The sequence below is a fragment of the Chinchilla lanigera genome, unplaced genomic scaffold (genome assembly GCF_000276665.1).
Source record: "Chinchilla lanigera isolate Chin_1 unplaced genomic scaffold, ChiLan1.0 scaffold00010, whole genome shotgun sequence".
NCBI classification, from domain to species: Eukaryota; Metazoa; Chordata; class Mammalia; order Rodentia; family Chinchillidae; genus Chinchilla; species Chinchilla lanigera.
In genome coordinates, this window is record NW_004955411.1 from 19,015,451 (window position 1) to 19,033,858 (window position 18,408).

At 33.5% G+C, this 18,408-nt stretch overlaps 1 long non-coding RNA gene across 1 annotated transcript in view; it reads right to left on the reverse strand.

Moving 5' to 3' along the window:
* Window positions 1-477, reverse strand: part of LOC102012074 — a 37,551-nt gene extending 37,074 nt beyond the window's left edge. Inside the window, exon 1 of the long non-coding RNA XR_259938.2 lies at window positions 329-477. This is a non-coding gene — a long non-coding RNA (uncharacterized LOC102012074). The remainder of the gene's footprint in view (window positions 1-328) is intronic.
* Between the last annotated feature and the right edge of the window lie 17,931 nt (window positions 478-18,408).

The following is an 18,408-nucleotide window of genomic DNA, read 5'->3' on the forward strand; positions in this document are numbered from 1 at the left end:
CACTTTGTAGCCCAGGCTAGTCTCAATCTCACAATGATCCTTCTGCCTCAGCCTCCCACATGCTGGTATTATAGGTGTACACCACCATGCCTGGCTCAGAAGTGTACTTTGTACCATGTTTGCACATAATTGTTTTTACAAGACTAAATCTTCAATCAGGTTTTCTATATCTTTCTATATCTTTCTATATCTTCAATCAGGTTTTCAATCAGATTTAAATTAATCAGCTTGCTGTTACTGACATAGACTGTAGGAATTCCTTTAACTAATAAGAATTTCCTCATTGTATAAGTACACAGACCGATTTGTGAAGCATTCATTGACTTACTTTGTTGATGTCCTCCTTTCTCAGCCAGTTCTAATGCCTTTGGTCCCTTTGTTGCTCTTCTACTTCTGACTGCTGCAAAGGTTTTCTGGTGGAAAAGGATTAAAAACTCCAGAATACACTTCTCTCAGCATGTTTTCTTGGTGTTTAATAGACATTTAACACCTTTTTGATCAATAAAATAACATGAAAAATCAAAGAGAAGCATACAAATTATCTTGAGATATTTCCTTATAATTTCATTATTTTAAGCCTATCAGTACTAATTTCATTAGTTTCTATTTTAAACTAGTCTCTGTATCAATTAGCTTTCCCTAATAACAAACTAATCCACAAATCTGTGACTTAGAACTACCACCATTTATTGAATATGTGCTCATGTTTGCTCTCTGGGCTGATTCCTGCTGGGATGTTACTCTGCAAAGCAGGTGCTGGCTGACCAATCCATGAGGGCATCCCACATGTGTGGCAGTTAGCAAGCTGTGGGGCTGGCTGGCCAGAACTACAGGGTATTCTGTTTACCCCTACTGTATTGAGCACTCTGAATTTTCCCGCACGGTGAGGGCATTCCAAACCTCTGTCAGACCTCATGCAACTTCACTTCTGTCAGACTACCAATCAGGCAGTATCTGTGTAAACCTGAACTCAAGGATTGGCGAACAGTCTCTATCAATAGAGACCACGGGGATAATTGAGGCTAATTTTGCCACCTACAAATTACCACGCTCCCTATTCAATATTTAACACATATCTAATTAGTTTATGTAATGTGAAAAAGGTTTTAGTTCTACTAAGTCCTGGAATATTTTTCTTTTTTCTTGTTTCCATTCTTACTTTTATTCCTTCATTTATTTTAAAAGTTTGAAGTCTTTTAAAATTGCCAGATTTTTTTAATAATAAAAATTAATTATGTGACCTTTCTATATCAATACTTATATCCATCACTTAAGTTAATAAGCATGAATTTATTTCATATTGCTCATATTATTTTCTTATCTATATTTTCTTACTTTTTTAACTAAATATGTAAATAACTTTGTCCTAATCAGTAAAAGCAAATGAGTTGTAAATATCTTCTTTTTTTTTTTTTTTCGGCTTTTTTTCCAATACTGGGAATCAAACTCACAACCTTGCACTTGCCAGGCAGGCGTTGTGCTGCTGAGCTAAATCCCCAGCCCCTTAAATTTCTTCTTTACATAGGCATCTTTCTGTTACCTAAAACCTGAAAATGAAATACTTAGCTAATGGACTTTCTGAGAAACACTCTTGAGATTAGATGTGAATGACTAACGACAGTATATAATAGTTGATGTTCTTTCTTTGAGATTGTTTTATTGTTTCTTTATAGATAATCAGTGTCAAACAGAATTTAAAGGCTAGACTGATGCACTACAATGAATATAATATGGGAATGGTTATGAAATCTCATTATATATCATAGTATGTATATACTGTACATTTATTTATATTTTATTTCCATTATTATAAGTGCAAATTTGTAGAAATATATTGACCTACAGTATTTTTAAACCTATAAAGTGTGTTTATTTTATGCAAATTCAAATTTACTATTGTTTCTATGTGTTTAATTGTTTTTAGGAATAATAATATATTGATGACTTTACTTTCTGATGCAACCTTAAAATTTTCAGTCTCGACTCTGTGCATTAGGGATGACAGACAATTCATAAAATGTATGTTGTTATAAAAGTCTCTATATATTGATAGAATATGTATTGTTACAATGTCTACTTCACTGTTTCCACACATACTTCTTTCTTTATGTTAGTGCACTTGTTTTACTTTCTCTAAGATGTTTCTATTTCATTTCTCTTTCTTCTTCTCTTTCTGTTTTACATAGGTATGTGTGTGTTCACATAGAGGTCTGGTTTAAACTGAATACTTCTGTGCATGTGCTACCTTGATGTAAGGTAATGCATTTAAGATATTTCTTACAAAACACTTTTTGTTATTGAAATATTGCCCAAATATGAAATATTCTGATCAACTCTGAATGTGTAATACATGACCCTTTCTGTGTTAGACACATGTATGTGTTATCTAAATTATGATGCTATGAAAACTATTGGCTTTTTAATGTTCATCAGGTCATAGATTTCTTTTGCATTGTAATGTCATTTGACAACGCTATTATTCTCCACTGGCTTAACTTTGGTAGAATTACATGTCAGCAGAAAAATATTTTGTTGGTCCTTATTTCCCAAAGTACATATTAAGTTTGTTTTTAAGAAAGTACAGCATGATATTGTTTCAATTCATCCATAAAACAAATGACTCTCAAACATTTCATAAGATAAAATAAAAAGCAATATCTTGTTTTTCCCTTGTATCACACAGTATTTTACTACATAGGCAGAAAAATATTTTATATCTGCAGTATGGTGATTATCCTTCTGAAAGAACTATCATATATTGGTTTAATTTCTTTGGCTAGGTGGCTTATATCTGAATAAATGTATGTATGCTTACGTGTGATTGACAAAACTTGCAGGTAATCAGTAAGAAATAAATGGTTGTGAATCAACATTGCACTAAAAGATCATTTTGATTCTCACCCTATAATTTGACACACAATTAACATTTCCTAGATGGGAGTGGTATCTCACACCTGTTATCCCAGCATTCAGGAGACTGAGGCAGGAGGATCATTGGAAGTTCGAGACCGGCCTGGGCTACAGAGTGAGCTCATGGCCAGCCTGAGCTGCATATCAAGACCCTGTCTCAAAAAGACAGAAATAATTAACATCTCTAAGGGTTTAAAATGCATTATTAATATATGGGAAGCTTTAATATACTTCTGTCTCTCCGCTGACCAAAAGATTGCATCTGTTATCTGGACTGAACATTTGTGAACTCATTTTCTAAGGTAGCTCAGGTTAATAATCTAATTTCTGTGCATGGCACCCTGTAACATATGATAATAATACTGATTAAAATGTTATGAGATATTATGTTTAGTGGAAAACTAAAATATTGTTTTGATTATTGAGTCTGGTCTGGTTGGAATTCCATCTCTGCTACTTTTAGTTTAGATGAATCAGTTAGGCCATCAAAAGTTGAATTTTCTGATCTCCCTTCCTCAGGCTCTGGAGTAGATGGATTACATCCAGACACCACTGTATGCAGCAGAATTCTTCTTTTCTCCCTTCCTTCTTTCCTTCCTCTCTTCTTTCCTTCCTTCCTTCCTTCCTTCCTTCCTTCCTTCCTTCCTTCCTTCCTTCCTTCCTTCCTTCCTTCTTTCCTTCCTTTCTTCCTTCCTTTATCTCAGTATTGGGAATTAAGCTCAGGTTTGTACACAGGAGGTAGTATACTTTTAAAAATATGGCAACCCACCACTTTTTGAGGATTAGATGAAAAGCCTTTTGCAAAAACTTTGAGCCCCTGAAGTAATATGCGTGTACCTAAGATCATTTTGCAATGACTCATACCACAATTATTCCATAAACTAATTTAATATTTAAAACAACTCCATAGAACAGATTATCCTTTTTATTGATAAAAGTTCTAAATCTCAGAGTTTTATGAAAACTGACTTGAGAAAAGAGTGATAAAACTTATTGTAATTAATTTTTATGTGACCCAATTTTCTTAGTTCTCTGTCTTTCCAGGAAACCTCATCTACCTGAAAGTTTCTCTTGGTATTTTTAAGATTTCAGTCTACTAATTAAAATGCCATTTTTATATCCCATTAAATGTAATTTCCTTAAATGTATAAATTGTAGCCTTTCAATAAGAGAGAAAGAACAGTGAAAGAACTAAGAAACATAAAAATGATTACAAATTTTTATATGGCATCAAAAAAAGAATACGACAATCAACCACATCCTCACCAGATATCTAAAAGCTCAAGGAAACACCGGTTACCAAAGATTACTGACATATGAAAACAAAAGAACATTCTAAAATGGAATCCTGGAATGTAGTTGCAAAGGCATCAGCCTTATTTCAACAAATAAGTCTGTCACTATGCATTAGATGTTAAATATATCAGAAAATATCAACAGGACACCATACTACAAAGCTGAATGTACAAAACCAAGTTGCCTGATTCAACAGACAAGGCATGTTACCTTTCTGTTGTTTGACTTAGGGGAGTACAGAGAGCTCTAGTGGTCTCTGTGTTTTTAGTGCTTAATTTGTTATTGGTCCTAATCTTCTGAAAGATTTAATGGGGATTTTCTGCTGCTATTTTCCTGGGGCTGATGTTACCTTTGGGATGTGCTTGTGAGCAGAACTTGTCTTTGACTTTTTTTCCTATTGTTTTTGCTGACATATTTCTTCTGTTTCACTGTTGGCTTAGACTTTAATCTTTGCGTCTGCTCCCTCTAATTATTTTGATGATTTTTATGAAAGGCCTAAAAATCTTTTTAAAGACACATTTGAAAGAAATATGAAATTTAAGAAGAATAATTTTATTCTATGAGAAAAGAATACTATAAATTTTTTTAATAATTCACATTGTGGATCTAAAGAAATACTCATGAATATTATAAAAGATGGACACATAAATTAACATTTTGTTTTAAACTTATGTGCCGATGTTTAGCTAAGACTTGTCTGAGATGAGAAATCACTTTCCTTCTCACACTCAATATAAGTTGGGTAACTATACCTCATTATAAATGCAGAAGAAAATGACTGTGAGAAATTTTCACAATTCCAGTTCATATATTTCAGGATAAAAATTCAAGAGTGTGTTTGTAAGTTTTACCAAAGTCATAAAATCTAAATGAAAAGAATCCAAACACTGGATCACTCTTGGTCTTTATCTATAATTTGTATAACTCTTGTGCTATATATGTGTTATAATAAACCTTGAGATTTATAACATTATCTCTATTAAAGTTATGCCTTTATGAGTTATCTATTAAAATTACTTTCCTGAGGGTTTTTCAGACTTCTGACTTCTGTGGGGCTCTGGAACTTTATGGAGTTCTAGGTTCATGTACTCATAAAAAATAATCTGTAGGTAATTAAGCAGTTAGTTTAACAAATATATACATTTCGCTTTTCATATTTATATACTATATGTGTCTTTTTCATAACGAAAGAGGAAAAATTAAAAGTTGACAAACTGACAGTGATGTTTTGCCATTTTATAATTTCTAAATCAATAAATACAAAGAACACAGCTACTGTCTTGTAGCACATACAGTACATTTTAAAATTAAATTTATGAGAGTTATTCTTACTCAAAATCCCATGGAAGTACAGGAGAAATGTATATTTACTTGTGGCTTTCAAATCAGTCTCAAAAAATGGACATCTGGCTAGTATGACTACATTTAGCTCAAAATATCTACTTCCTTCTTTTCTCTTTTCACGTAAGGCCTATTTGGAATTCCTTGCTTTTCACTTGCCAGCATTCTCTCAGAGACTCAGTGTCTCTCCCTCTCTCTTTCTGTGTGTGTGAGCGTGTGTGTGTGTGTGTGTGAGTGTGTGTATGTCTCAGACTCAGAAAACAAAAGAGAGTTTGCAAAGATGCTTGCAGATGTCATTTGACAAACAACTTTCAATACTATTTAGAGTTAATAAACTGCTCTAGGAAAAAATGAAATAAATGTGACTGATTGGTCTTCTCATGTGAAATAACAAAAATTGATAAGACAGACATGAAATATACATGCTCCAATCCCATAAAGAGAATTAGGGAGGTGGAACAGAAAAAGTGTTTCAATAGTGGTCCAAAATTTTTGAAACATGATGAAGACTTTAAAATAAAATTTTTGAAACATGATCAATGGTAACCACAAGAAAGAAAGAAAACAATACTAAAGAACAATTCAATCAAATTACTCAAAAGCAGCAGTGAAGAGAAAATTCCTTTGCAACCAAATCCTAAAAGTATGGGTTACACAGAACAAATATGTGGATGACAGCAGATATACCATGAAAAACAAGGAAAAGAGAACCAATGGAGTAACATCTTTAAGGCAGTGAAAGAAAAGAAAAAATCAACTCTGTCAACACAGAATTCTACACTTAGCTAAAAATGCTTTTAAGAGACAAACATGAAAGAGAGACATTTTTGAATTTACAGATATGGAGAGATTAGCAGAATCAGATTTACACTAAAAAGTATGTAAAATAAAATCATTTAGGCATGAGAAACATGGCAGATACAAATACGAGATGGCAAAATGGTGTATCATGGGAAACAGGCTACATGGGAATATTTGTAAGTTTTGCCTTATGATTTAAACACCTTCAAAATACAACTGGATATTTGAACAACAATATCTAATACTAGGTTGATAGAATTAAGTATAAATAACCTGAAAACAGCATTAGGGAAGTATCCATGAATTTCTGATATGCTATGTAAAATGGCATGATATCTCTTAAAGGCAAACTTGTGGTAAGATAAAAATAGATAACATTAGCAAAAAATAAAAATAGTTTCATAAAAGTATTTAATTCAAAATAATGCATAAGTACCCTACAGCAAACTAACACAGCAGTGACCACTGTGATACATTTTATAGGCACAGAACCCTGAGGTACAGTCACCTGCCTGAAGTCAATTGCTGTTGGACGTTATGGTCAGACTCTGAATCCAAATCTCAGACTCTTAGCTATTATGTTGACAGAAGATGTACTCTACTCTGGGGTGGTATATATCTCCTGTTAAAGAATTAAAATCCCTTGGTGGTTTTACATCTGACACTTTCTCTAAATTTGAGGATTAATGTTCAAAGCAGACTAAGAAAAAATAAATACTTTGAAATCAACAGAAACAACTATAGTGGAACAACTTTTGTCTCTCTCCACTATGATTCACTGACTTTGCCCTAACTTTGTATTTCCTAAAAATCTGAAAATAATGTGCTTCTTAGCTACAGAAGTTCAAATGAATTGCATTTGGCACAGTGTAATTGGCTATTGGCATGTTAATATTGATCTGTTATTTATATATTTTTAAATTATTTCAGCATTCTTGATGGTCTATATTTACACACGTCTGCTGTACTGAAGCCTCTTTTGAATCTCATTATCATCTTACTTGTTTTAACTTTAAATCACTGACACATTGTTTTTGTATGAGAGTCATAAGTTTACCTTTAAAAATTTACTTCAGTTCCACACCATTATTACAAGACAAAACTGAAATGAAGAGTTGACTTTAGGATAGAGATATCCGTAGTAAGGAAAAAGAGTATTATTTTACCTTGACAGATGTTAGCTCTTTGTAAATAATTAACTAATGTTTGTTCCCATTAAATAAAATTTATAGGACACCAGTGATTTTCACTGAGCTCTTTCACTGAACCCTTGAATTACAATGGAGTCAGTTGTGCTGGAGTGCCACAGCTTAAGAACAAATCTAATTGTTTATCTGACATGATAAGTCAGGAAAGTGTGACTGTAGATACTCAAAGAAACATATTTCAGTAAGCATGATAAGAAGTAACCCGAAGTATTCAATCTGCATATTACTGTCCCTCTGGGTGACTTTCAGTCCCTGTCTGCCTGAAAAGCCAGCTTCTTCTGCTCTGCTCATTGGAGTGCCTCTTCTAAATCCTTACCTGAGATGATCCTCAGATTATAAATTACTCATGAAAGCCAGTTAGGTCTTTCACTTGAGTTTGTTGAAATTGTCTTCCTTTGAAACTTGAATTGGTAATTATTGTGGGAGGCTTAGTAAAATCGATGTGGTATCAGATGGCCAAGACTTTCAGGTTACGTCATTAACAGAATTCCACTCTGTAGAACATCTAGGTTGTCAAGCTTCTGTTGACTGTTCTCTTAGTACCATCTCCTCTCACAACTCACATCTTATGTGTAGAGTCCTTGTAGCTCCTAGTATAAGAGCTAAAATTAGCACTGCCTTTGTATAAGAAAAGGAAGATTTCAAATGCTCATCAATGTCATAGCTAATATTCCTGTGTGGTTGGCATTCACCCAGCACTATGAATATATGTATGTCTCAAAAGTTATTGATTTCTAGTCTTAGGTATTCACAGTTTTGGAGATGAGTAGATGGACTAGTGACTCAACTTCACATTTCGTAGGGCTGCTTTCCTTTGTAAATTGAGTCACTGAAATTTCATAAAGTGATAAATACACTGTTGTATTAACACATTTTGTAGTACATCATTTAGTGATGATTTATGAAAAGAAAGTTTAGGGGCTGGGGATTTAGCTCAGGGGCAAAGCGCCTGCCTGGCAAGCACAAGGTCGTGAGTTCAATTTCCGGTACCGGAGAAAAACCAAAAAAAAAGAAAAACAAAAGAAAGTTTAAGTTTGTGCATATACAGGTACTATTTAATTGAGCATCAACAGAAAGGAGTAAAGCATTAGGAAATTAAGAGGAAAGACAATGATAAAATGATTTTACTTAAATTGGCAAACAGAAAGAAAGAGAGGAGGGAAGAAGCTTAAGATATTTTATGTAAAGTATATGCCCTCAAGTTTTATGACAGTGACAATTTGCAAGATCCTTAACCTTAGATACAGCTGTGTTTTGGGCTAGGTGCTAATCTTTGATATGGTTTTGATGTTAGAGACTGTTCTTGCCTCTTTTGTAAATTTAAACCCATATTAAATCCAATATGCCTAACAAAGCACATGACATATACCAAACAAGTAAATATTTGAAGTGCTGTTCAATCCTAGGCTGGGGAATGCTTTCATTAATATTCTTAAAATAATTAGTTATCTCTATTCTTTCACCTTCATGAGGTTAAAAAGGTTTGTTATTTTTTATTCTATAAGTCAAAATTTAATCTCATTTTGCTGTAATCCCTTTCCCCTGTATTATTTTATTATTCTTTAATAAGTACAATTCTAATATTTAGTTATTTTATCTAGATAATATAACATCACAATAAACATAGTAAACATCTTAAAAGTTTTCTCGGGTATTTTCTCAGAAAAATTAAAAACATCACACCACAGTGATATATGTGCTCCCACGTTTGTAGCAGCACAATTTGTCATAGCTAAATCTTGTAAACAACCCAAATGCCCATTCACTGAGGAATGGATAAAAAGATGTGATATTTTTATACAATAGAATATTACTCAGCTATTTAAAAAAAGATAAACTTGAGGCTTTTACAGGTAAATGGATGGAACTCTAGACCATTCTCATAAATAAAATAAATCAGACCCACATGTGTAAACATTATATTGTCTCCCTAGTGTAGGAACTTGAAAGAGTAACTAAACCCCAACATGCACAATAGATATAATGAAAAGGAAATAAATTGCTCAAAGGAAGGAATGACTGGGTTGAGGGAAAGGATAAAATGAAAGAAAGAAGGGGGAAAATATAAGTAGGTACAGAGGGATAGCTGAGATATTTGTACTGCTGATGTTTAGTGGTTTATTGAAAGGAACAGTTACTGCCTAATTTTTTTTACTTATTTGGTATGCTTATATCTGGTGACCTAAGCAACCAATTTGAAGACAACAATATGCAATATAACAACCATTGGTGAATTCCTACCATCTTGTTTGGTGAAGCTTTATATCATTTCTTTTTCTTTGGTTTTTTTGTTGTTGTTGTTTTGTTTTGTTTTTTTCCGGTACAGGAATCGAACTCACAACCTTGTGCTTGCCAGGTAGGCGCTGTGCCACTGAGCTAAATCCCCAGCCCCGCTTTATATAATTTCTAATAGCTTTTTAAAATTATATTTTATTGTCTCTAATGGTTTGATCAATCTTGCATTCTTACATCTGGTAATCTGAACAACTTTGTTATAGGTAATGTTAAGTAATATAACAACCACCATTAATTCCTATCATTTTGTTCTGAAACCCTGTATCATTTTTATTGCTTTTGCTTTGTTTTGTTTTGATCTATGTTGATGTTAAGTTATTATACTTTTGTTACTCTCTTTATAATAAAAAATAATAAAAAAGTTTTAAACTATGATATTTTTATTATGATAATTTAAGAAAAATTCTAACCAGATATATCTTTATAACCAAATTGAGGTTTAAGTAGGTCACGTCTATGGAGCACATGTCATTAAATCATTGTTTTATACCCTTAATATCTTTATGCAAGTTAAGCCTGGAGTTCCTGTTATCGTGAATATTTTAACCAATAGTAAACACCTATAGACAAATGAACAGCAGTTGGTCTGTAGATAGATGATTTAAGGAAGGAGATACCTCAGAAGTCCAAAGACAGCTGAGACAGGTCTAGGGTGCAGGTTGCATGCTGATGCTAATTGTATTTTACATATTGACACTAATTATATTTCAGCCACCAGCTGCTAGCTGCCATTTTTTTTTTTTTACCTCTTCTCATAGATCCTGAGTGTCTCTTGGCAATTGTATCAATTTGCCGTTCCAGGAGGACAACCCTGCATACAATTATAATCTCAAGTAAACAGGAAAATGAACAGTTTCTAACTGAAAATAGTTATGTACCTTATATAAAAACTATAAACTAAACAAACCATGGACATCTTAACCTGAAATTATGTATAGAAGTGACCAAAAGACAGACAAAGCTCTCCTTTCCTAATGCAAAACAAGTAAAAAAGTGACTGATACTGTCAATGATTGTCTGGTTGTTTTATTAGGTGCAATTAAAAACCAGAACTGATTTAACTGGCTGTTTTCACGTTGTATAAACACAGTGGAAGGGGACATAATTCCAATCACTCCCTTCTGGAATGTTTTATGGTTAGTGTTTCTTCTTGTGATAATGTATTTTCCCACTAGGAAACATTACCTGTACCTTCTATCAGTAGTTGTTCTCTCTTAAGCTTTCATTTCCTCACTTTATATTGCCAAAAACAGTATTTTAAATGCTTTGGTGGACAATGAATTTGGAATAACGACTCCTGTGTAACAGTAGAATTTCCAGTTGCTATTTTAAATTAATTACTTTGATGGCAAAATAACTTTAAAGATCGCTTTATAGTTTTAAGCATGAAATAAAATTCTTATGGTTTGAATTCTCGTTCTGTCTTATCCTCATTCTGTCAGTAACGAGACTGCAGTTCAGAACAAAACACAAGTGTGAAGGAGTGAAACAATTCTTTGGTTTGTTGTGAACTGAAATAGCATCATTACAATGACTTTGGTTACAGCACTACCACTTGATAACATCATTAGAGCTACTTTTTCTCTTAGATCACTAACTTTTGAAAATATGTATTTTATTTCTCTTTCACTTCCTAACATTCATTACTTGCAATATTTCCAGGGACATCAAAGGTACTCACTAAATTTTCCTTAAATAAATGAAGAACAATTCAAATGAGTCCTTTTAAAAGTTTCCACACATCCTTCAAACCATCAGCTGTGGTTTTGGATAAATTTCAGGAACATGAATATAGTTACATTAGAACTGATAGTGAATTCAGGAATTTGCAAGATACAAAATCAATAAGTACAAATCAGCAGTATTTTTATACACAAATAATGAAATTACTGATGAAGCAGCAATTAAACAAACCCTCTCACAATTGCTACAATAAAATAAAATATCTAGTAACAAATTTAAACAAGGAAGCAAAATAGCTCTACAGTGAAAATTACAGAACTCCTAAATTTAAAAACAGAAAGACCTTCCTTGTGCATGGATTGGAAGAATTAATATTTTCAAAATGTCCTATTACCAAAAGTGCTTTACAGATTTAATGTAATCTCCATCAAAATACCAATAAAATTGTTCACAGAAGTAGTAAAAATTCCTAAAATTCATCTTCAGAGTGATGGTATGCATGGTATTGGCATACAATGGTGTTGTTTGTATCTGGATGTCCCCCAAATCCTCATGCAGTTATGCCATGGGCTTCCAGAGTTTATGATTGATTCATGGTCCAATGTTGGAATTAAGGATGTCAGTGCTACACCCGCCCTGGGGCAGATAGTTTGCATGCAATGTAAGGGAGGGAAAGAGGCTGCTTGTGGCTGCTCCTCCCTTTTGCTGTTTTCCACCACCATGAGCTGTTGCCCTCTGGCATGTGCCACTCTGCCTTGGAGCCCCCTGAGTATGGACTGAAACCACCACAAACTGTGAGCTAAGTAAACCTTTCCTTCCTTAACTCTGGTTGTCAGGTACTTTGTCTCAGCAAAGAGAAAAATAACCAAGACAAATGGGTACACAGACCAATGGAAAAGAATAGATATCCAGAAATACATGCACACATCTATGGCTAACTGGTCATAGACAAGATGCCAGAAACATCCATGGAAGAAAGACATCCTCTAGGAAATGATACTGGGTAATTTAGTTACCTACATGCAGAAAACTGAAAGGCCCCACAGCTCTCCTTCTTTAAGAAAACAACTCAAAAAGGATTTAAAAAACTAAATATAATATCTGAAACAATAAAAGACTAAAAAATAAAATCAAACATAGGGAAAATTCCTCAGGACACTGAATGTATAAAGCTATTTTAAACAAAATCCCAAAGCTAGAAACAAAATAAAAATTAAAGAAATGGTATTACCTCAAATTACAATATTTCTGCACAGCAAGGAAAACCATTTACACAAAGAAAAAACTGCTTTCTTCAGCAGAAATTGCCAACTACACATGTAAGGAAGGATTAATATGCACAATAGATATAGAACTGAAAAACCTCAATAGTAAACATATACAGTGATCATATTGAGAAATGGGGAAATGAGCTAGGTGTTGGCATGCACACACACAACCCCATCACTCTAGGAGGCTGAAACGAGGCCCAGTTTGAGTAATTGAGGTTGCAGCTCAATATGAAGGTGACGGGTTCGATCATCATTACCAAAAAGAAAAAAAAGAGAGGTGATAAAACAAATAATCTGTACAAATGCTTTTCAAAAGAAGAAATACAAATGACAAACAAACATATCACTACCATTTGCCATTAAGGAAATGAAAATTAACAGCACAATGTGATAGCCTCATCCCAGTTACAATTCAGTTATCCCATGTTTGGGTATACATACAAAGAAAATGAAATACCAAAGAGATGCTGCAGACCTATGTGTGCTGTGATACTATGTACAAAAGCTAAGAAGTGTAATCAGCCTGGCTACCCACCAATGGATGAGTTAATTTAAAAAAAAAAAAATTACACAATGAAATTCCAGATATAAGGAAAAATGAAATATTTCATTTGCAGTAAAATGGATGGAATTAGAGGACAACATGTTAGGTGAAATAAGCGAGATTCAGAAAAGTGAGTACAGAATGTTCTCTTTGGTATGTGGAAGTTTTTTTTTAAACTTATCTTAAATGGATAATGATTACTGGAATTTAGAAAGAACAAGTATGGATAAAGGGAGGCTGGATTTATCAGTGCACACTGAATGAATTCTGAAGTATACAGTGATCCTCATTAATATGCTCAATTTTACATAAAAACAAAATTAAAATTAAAATACAATGAGTAAGTGATTTCACAAATAACTAGTTTTCATGTACCTGATTGGGAGAGGAATCCATGAGAGTGATTCAATTTCTCCCCCATACCAAGTTTCTCTCATCTTCAGATGTCTAACTAAAAGTGTAAAACCTGAAAAGATTTATTAACTCCATTACAGGTTTCTACTTAATTCTGGCTCCATAACTCATTGAGACAATAAAACAATATTATAGACCACACGTCTTGCGGGAAAAGAGACTGGTAAGCCTTGATTTGTGAGAGTTAGAGCAAAAGCTATCAGAACAACCAGAACCTGAACATCGCTGATTAGAATCAAAGTTTCCCCCATTTTCTGGATTGCCATTCTGGTGAGAGAATCTATGAGAAGAATAACACTGACTAAAGTGTAACATTTCCTGCTATTCTTATCCGTGTGTTCCCAATGAAATATGCAAAATGTATCAAAATCCTCAAGGAGTAAGCTCATTGATGATTGTGAAGTTACTAATATCTGTTGAGTACTTGGGAGTAGGTTATCAGCGAAAAACAACGTCTTGCAGACAATTTTCCCTTTACTCTTCTCCCAGTACACTTAAAGCCTTACTGGTCAGATTGACACTTCGTAATAGAAGATCTCCAGCTATCTTGTGTAAAATGTAAACATTTTTCTGAAATACCAATGATTAGTTGAAAATAATGGGATTTTACTGCTTTGTAATTATATACTCCAAAACATGAATGTGTTTTAAAATAATGTATTGTGATTCACCCAGTGCTTTTACTGGAACAGAAAAGAATGGAGTTGTAATCAGTGTAAAACACATTTTACTACGCATCGGAAGGATAATAATTCAGAAGTTTGCTGTTTGTATGTGTGGGTACATGAAATGCAAAGTGAATATGTATTTCTTATTGTGGATAAAAATGTTTGAATACATCTTTGTTATCGTGCTTTATTATCAGATGCTACAAGAGGTCCTGACATGGCCATGAAGAGGTTTTAATATCTAAAATAAGGGAGGAAGGTGTTGAAGAAAAGAAAAGCATGGTCTTATACCAGAAAGAATGGCTACCATCAGGAATAATAATAAATGATAATAAATAATAACAAATCAATAATAATAAATGCTGGTCAGGCTGTGGGAAGAAAGGAAGTTTTCTACTTTGTCAGTGGGAAGTAAAGGAGCACAACCATTATGGAAATCAGTCTGGTGATTTTCTAAAGAAGAAATTCCATTCAACCCAGCTATTATCCTTCCAGGTGTCTTCCTGACAGAGTTAAAGACATCATATGACAGTGTTATACGAGTACCCACATTTATAGCAGCACAATTCACAACACTAAATCATGAAAACTGCCTATGTATCTATCAACAGATGAATAGATAAAGAAAATGTGGAATTTATACCCAAAGGAGTACTACTATTCCATAAAGAAGGATACATTTTGTCATTTATAGGAAAATGGGTATACCTTGAGACCCTAATCTTCAGTGACGTAAATCAGATACACAGGCTTAAATATCGCATGATTTATCTTCTATGAGAAATCCAAAATATAATTAAAGAACAAAATAAAAGAAAATAAGGAGATAAATCTTTTGCAAAAGGGAAAGCGACCAAGAGCTTGAGGGAAACAGGGAAGAAGAGAAAGGAAGGGGACATAGGCAGAGTTGAGATGTGTTACATGCATGTAGCAACCCCTCATGAGGAATGTAATCATTATGTACTGCAAACGTGTACTCATAAAAAACCTGAAAACAACAGCAATAAGATCTTGGTCTCGTCACCCACATCGTCACACAGTACTTTTGCTCAGAGCCCTTATATTAAGACAGTGTAAGAGAAGTAAAGACTGATGAAAAAGAGACTGAGATAGAATTATAATGCAATTGAAAGTTAACTGCTAAAGTCACGTAGCACAAATTCGCTACTCAATAGATGAGGAAAATGAATCTGAGATGCTACAGTTTAACAGTTAACACTTTGTGTGATTTGTTGAATCTTGTCAATATCATTTCAAGTGAAATGGAAAGTTTCCCCTAGAAAACAATTACAGATGCTTCCTGACTTATGATGATAGCTCAATTCTTGTTTTCAACTTTTGTTTGCAGAATGGTTCACGTTCAGTAGTAATTGGACTTTCAACTTTGATATTTTCCCAGGATAAGAATTTGCCTTATGGGAAATGTACTTTCTTGTGCATATATTACTTCCCAATGCTGGGAAAGTACACTGGGCCATCCCTGCTTTCAACCACATCACAGTGTGGATAAACATACAATATTCTGCAGTGTGCAGTGTCAGAAATATCTTCATAAAGGTACCCAATAAATAACTTGAGATATATAGCACTCTATTACAAAATGGGTTTTAGTTTTAAAGGACGATGCTCAATCATAGATTAATGTAAGTGTTCTAAGCATATGTATGGCACGCCACACTAAACTACCTACCACTAAAATTTTCCCACAATTAAATGCATAAAATACACTTTCCACTTAGGATATTTTGAACAACCAGTGGGCTTATGGAAAAATAGCTACATTGTAATTCAAGAGGTGCCTATGATCCACAGGTTGAGGTTCCAGGGGTTAAAGTTAGAACAAATAGATGAGAATGATAAATGATAGAGAGAGATCATTTCAATAATTACAGTAAAAAGGCAGTCTTCCTATCTCTAGGTATATTCCATTATGTATATAGTTATTTAATTTATATGAATGGCAAATGAAAAATATTCCTTGATATTTCATGCAGTCATTGTTTGGTCTTTTTATTTTCCTGTTCTCTCCCCTCCTCTCTCCTCCCTCTCCTCTCCTCTCCTCTCCTCTTCTCTCCTTTTCTCTCTTATTACCCCTGCACTCTGTCTCTCTGTCTTTCTGTCTCTCTGTCTCTGTTTCTATTTCTTTCTCTCTCCCCTGTAATTTACAAACCAGATGAATTTTTCATTAATAATTGTTAAAAGCATTTGCCAGCAAAATAGAATGAAAATATGGGAGGCATTTGCATTGTAATTTCACCTCAGAAATACACTGAATTTATATTCATAAATAAGTGGGAGACAGTCAGTCAGAATGATTCAAAGATAAAAGTTTTAAAAATGATTTCTGGTGGTGAGATTTAGGAGATCTTTGTCAATTAAATCTGTCAGATAAGCACCCATCTGCAGATTTCTTTCTCCTTTTATCCATGATGTGTGTGTGTGTGTGTGTGTGTGTGTTGTGTGAGCATGTGATTCCCTATAGATTATGAACTCTGAACCAGCTCAACATTTCGGCTTTCTGCGCTTGTACTTTACAGGCACAAGGCAAGTGGACCTTGGACAGTTTAAGTTTTCACTGAGGTTAATCAGGCAGTGTTGACTGCCTGAGGGTGGAAGCACTGGGCCCCAAGTCATCTATTACAAATATTTTTTACACATCAGATTTATGCATGTCCATCTGCAGCCGGGGAACATAGGTACAGGCTCTGACCCCCTACTTCACTGCTCAAAGGAAAACAACTCTGCTTCTGTGATATTCTTTCCTCCGGTCCGCTGGAGGGTTGTGATGGTAATCAAAGACCATGTTTGCAAACTGTGAAGAAACGTGATACTTCTTAGTAAAAAAAATTCTATTTCTAGTTGAGTCAGCTTTAATATAAAAAGCTACTCATTACCTTTATTATTCACCTTATAAGAATGTTTGAGTAGAGGTATATTATGTATGTGGATATAGGTATAGATACAGATAGATATAGAGTGTATACAGTGTGCATATATAATGTGTATATATACTATACATACATATAGAAATATATCTGTATATGTATAGATATATATGTGTGTGTGGGTTAATATATTTTTAGTAACAAAACTATAAAAGCTTTCTGCTTATATAACTTATTTTTTAAAAGGTCAAATAAAAGAACAAAAGAAAAATACAAAACCTGAAATTGCATAAGTTTCTCTTGTTTTAATTAGGCTTTTTTATTGCCTGGAATTTTCCTTCTCCTTTTAAATTTCTTTTGAAGAGAGTTAATGCACAACTGATTTTTTGATTTACATAATTTCTCATTTAAGTCAATGATAGTAAACTTCTTTGTGATTTTGTCTACTTGTGTTAGAATTTTAATAAAACATCAGGAACAGTTTGGGTCAAAGAAATACTTATATATTGACTTCAATGTTAACGTTCCCTGTGCCACTAGTAAAATATGAATTAATGGGTTGTACAGGTTTCAGTTTCCCTAGTGACAGCTTTTATTGTAGGTACTGGACTTCTTTAAAAATTGTTTTTTCTCAGATTTCTTATATTTGTTGCTATTCTTTACTTGAAATATTCTGAATGAAAAGAGTATCACAGTATCCCATTATTTAAAGTGAGTACTAGTGTTTATCTTTTAAAGACTTCAGAATAGTTAGAAAGTGTAATGTTAGGGCATTTTACAAAGGAAAAATTGAGCTCCTCACTATTTTCCACAGACCTTCTAAGAATATTTCAAATAATGAATGTTACTGTACACCTCATATATTTTCACCTTTATTATTTACATATGTACTGGCATCATTTTGAAACCATATGTGTGTGTATAATACAATAGAATAAGTGCTGAATTAAAAAATAATATTGGGTTTTCATAGACAGAGTAAAATTAGATACAAGAAAATGTTCCCACTGTTAAAATTGTCTACACTCTGACTCCGTAATCCTGTGAGTGGCAGGAAACCAAAAATAATTCTGTTGCTACTTATGGTTAATG